Consider the following 3,577-nt stretch of genomic DNA (forward strand, 5'->3'; position numbering starts at 1 on the left):
CAGCAGCAGCAGCAGCAGGGCTCCAGGAGGGTCAGACACAAAACACGGACATTATTCTGGTGGCTGTACGTTTTTCAAAAAATACTGTCTTGATTCAAGATGACTGAAAAGGAATCGAAAAATGTATCAAGGACGAGCTGATGACAACGGAGGTATTATTATTATTATTATTATTATTATTCCAATTATGAGAAGAAACCCCACTAAATGTCCATGTCTGGTGCAGGTTATGCTTTGCCCTGCAGGGCTGGCAAAGCAATAGACACAGTAATGCTGAGGTGAGAGTGAACACAAGGCAGACTGGCTGTCAGCACAGTGGCTTAATTACTGTCTCCATCTCTCCAGTGAGCGTTATTCCCTGACATTCATCCCTGCAAGAAATCCTCTTCTACACAAGAGCATTTCTCACTTTTTATGTACTCTGTAATCCCTGTAATAAATTATCTGCAAGTTGTAATCCATGCTGAATCCGTGCCTTAATACTGCCGCTTCCTGATGCTGGCATGTTGAAATTACTTTCTATCATTCACTTACAGTATTAATGTGATATAAAGAACAGTACTGTTGCACTGTGCTGCCGCTGTTTTCACTCTGAATACTCGGGTAAGTTTGTTTTTTAAGCACTTGTGGAGGGTGAAATCAGTTGAATAGAAAATAACTGAGTTTTAAAACAAATTGTTGGGGAAAAAAAACGCATAAACCCATTTTAAATGATTCAACATTTCAGCGGAGGCTAATAATCAGCCCAGAGAGACCAGATGAACACGTTTCCTGGAGATTTCAAGATCTTGAGTACAATGTGTGGCTTAATAAACAACTCTCGGCACTCCCGTTAGTTAGGCAGTAGGTTTTCACTGTAATAATCAACCAGTGGGGGATGGATCCCAACGATATGGCAATAAACCTACCCACTATCTGCTCCGTCTCCTGTTTTCAAAACAATCCAATGGTTTACAGATACGCTTACAGAAAGAAACCCCCGTTAATAGTTGGCCGTTTATTTGCCTTTCCCGTCTTCAGCGACAGTGTTGTGAGTGACAACAAACGCATGCTTGTTGTGTAAGCGCCGTTCAAGCCTTACAGACCACGTGACACTGTTGAGGGCATTGTGGGAGATAAAACACCTGAATTTTACCCCCCACCACAGCAAAACTACAACATACGGTACTCAAATTTAAATTATTACATTACAGAACAAATGTTTTAATGTGCAGACAGTGCATCTGTGGAGCCTAACACAAAGGTTAAAATAACCTGCTACTTCATGGTGTTTTTACATCTCCTATAAATACACTTACTTTAATGTCCAATTTTTTGCTGATATTTGTTACTGGGAAACAGCAGAACACAGTGTCCTTTTAAAATATATCCCAAGATGACAAGTGTTATTTTTAGTAAGGGGAAACACCTGATGCCCACTCTCCTACACTTCCCACCTGTGTGACCTTCACATGGCCACCAGTGACATTGTCATCCGTCATGTGGTGCCTAAATGTGTTACACCTGCAGCTACATCACTGTGATTGACCTAAATGATAATGGTGGATCTGCCAGGTCTAGACTGGGAGAGAGTGTTTGGAGAAAAAGAAAAATGTGCAGAATAAAGAGTATGATTTACAGTGACAACGTGGGAGAAGGCAAGCCACACATTGAACACGCAGATCTGGGGCTTTTCGCTTGTGTTAGAGGTTTCTCTTCAAACTCCAGACAAAAGGAAATCATGTTCCTCTAATAAACATATTAGCACAACTTGTATTTGATTATACTCAACAATGAGTTTATAATCTAAACCTGCTATCTTATTATGAGGTTAACTCGTATTGCTAGTGGGTTTGTATTGTATCACTGTAATGAATCCCCCCCCCCCACAAAAAAAAGCTATAAGCTATTCGGCTAACATTTCTTTAGTTGTTTCAGCTCGGTAATTTACGATGTAACGCATCGTGACAGGCCTCATTTCATTATAAATAGCTAGAACCTAAGTTATTATTTAGCGGGAACATAATGTAACAGAAGAACTAACTACTAGCAGCCCGCACGGCGCTGACAAAATGAAGATACGGTGTGAAAATAGCGTTATGTCGCATCACTGTTGAGGAGCAGCGATGAACTCATTTCAATTGAGCTGCAGTTTCTCCCACTGCCGCTTTAGCGTCGGTTCCCCGGTGTTTAACGTGGGTTTTAACCGGTGTTTAACGTGTTTTAAAGAGTGAGACAATGGTTGGTTGTTGTTCTGCCACCGTTCCTCTAACAAACGAGGCGACACAAAGACAGCAACGTGAACAGGTTGGGCAATTCAGCGAGCTGAGATAATCTCCTGTGGCATCGGGCACATCTGTAAACGGTGGGAATGGGGAAAAGCTCCCGCGAAAACACGGATGTGAGACTTACCTCGAGCTGAAATCAAAGTCCGGTGGGTTCCAGTCAATTCCTCTCCGGGTGAACTGTTGAATATCAACGGCAATCTGTATATTTAAGTACAGAGTACACACTGCTGCTGCCTGCCGCTTCCTCAGCCTTAACTAGTATTTCGATGTGACTCCGGGGCGGAACTACACGCTGCGTCGCAGACAACGCGGAGGAGCCAATGGGAGGAGGCGGTACACACCACAGACAGGAGGAGGAGGCAGGAGGTCTCACTCTGCTCCAAAATAATGAAGACGAGACTCTGCTCCCAAGGCACGGGGAAACAAAAAATGGTCACACCGACACTCACAAGCAGATATTAACGTTTTATGCTGGTTCCCAACTTCACTATGGCTTTGACGCAGAGCTGCTTCAGTCGTAGGTTGGACAACAGGCTCTTACCTGAGAGTAAACGCCCACTTTTGACGAGAAGGAGGTGAGATCATTTGCATTTATTTTTCTATCAAGGGCAATTCTGTCTTTTTAACATAGTCCATCTTTGGTAATAGTGCAGCCAAACACCCTTCAAATCCAGAGGTGAACATGTTGGCTTAACACTGCACAGGTTCTTTGTGGGCAGTATGATATCAGTTGCGCTGCTCTGTCACCACATGATGCTGGCTCAAATGTTGGAGATTAACCGATTAGAATTCCCATCAAGTTTCTATTTTCAAGCTGATTGTGTAACAGCACAAATCGGCTATGCAATACAAACATTACATCAAAGTATGCACGCAGTCCCCCACCCCTCCAAAAAATAAAGTCCCTGTCCTTCATAGTCTCCAAACTGCAGCTGCCCAGTGCATGCAGGGCGGTTTTCCAGTCATGAGCAGCTACCTTGGTGAGTTGGAGGTTGAATGCCTTGCTCAATGGCACCTCAGCAGGAAAGCATTTAGCATGATTTGCTGTAGTTCTGAGAAAAGAAACTCAAGTCACAAGCTCATGCCTTCAACCTGCAGACTGCTGCTGCCCTTAATTTCAATGTGATTGTGTAAGAGCACAAATCAGCTGCGAACAAAACATGTTACATCAAACTGACTGATGTGTGCACATGAACTGTGACTAATCCAACCTTTGACTTCACTGCTAGTGTTGCCAGCTGGATAAATATGACCACTCTTCTTAAAATAAACAGTATGTCAGACACAGCGAGACAACAGTGAAGAATGTG

At 43.1% G+C, this 3,577-nt stretch overlaps 1 protein-coding gene across 8 annotated transcripts in view; it reads right to left on the bottom strand.

The window, feature by feature from the left end:
- ndrg3a (ndrg family member 3a) overlaps window positions 1–2,559 on the bottom strand; it is a 29,681-nt gene extending 27,122 nt beyond the window's left edge. For 6 of the 8 annotated variants that reach the window (XM_035662520.1, XM_035662518.1, XM_035662521.1 and 3 more), the window contains exon 1: window positions 2,392–2,557. The gene's annotated coding sequence lies outside the window, so the exon portion shown is untranslated. Of the gene's footprint in view, window positions 1–2,391 lie in introns of all 8 variants that reach the window. The other 2 variants (XM_035662513.1, XM_035662514.1) reach the window with 2 other exon arrangements.
- Window positions 2,560–3,577: the final 1,018 nt, after the last annotated feature.

Source organism: Morone saxatilis, unplaced genomic scaffold (genome assembly GCF_004916995.1).
Source record: "Morone saxatilis isolate NCDOM2014 unplaced genomic scaffold, NCSU_SB_2.0 Contig18, whole genome shotgun sequence".
Classification (NCBI taxonomy): Eukaryota; Metazoa; Chordata; class Actinopteri; family Moronidae; genus Morone; species Morone saxatilis.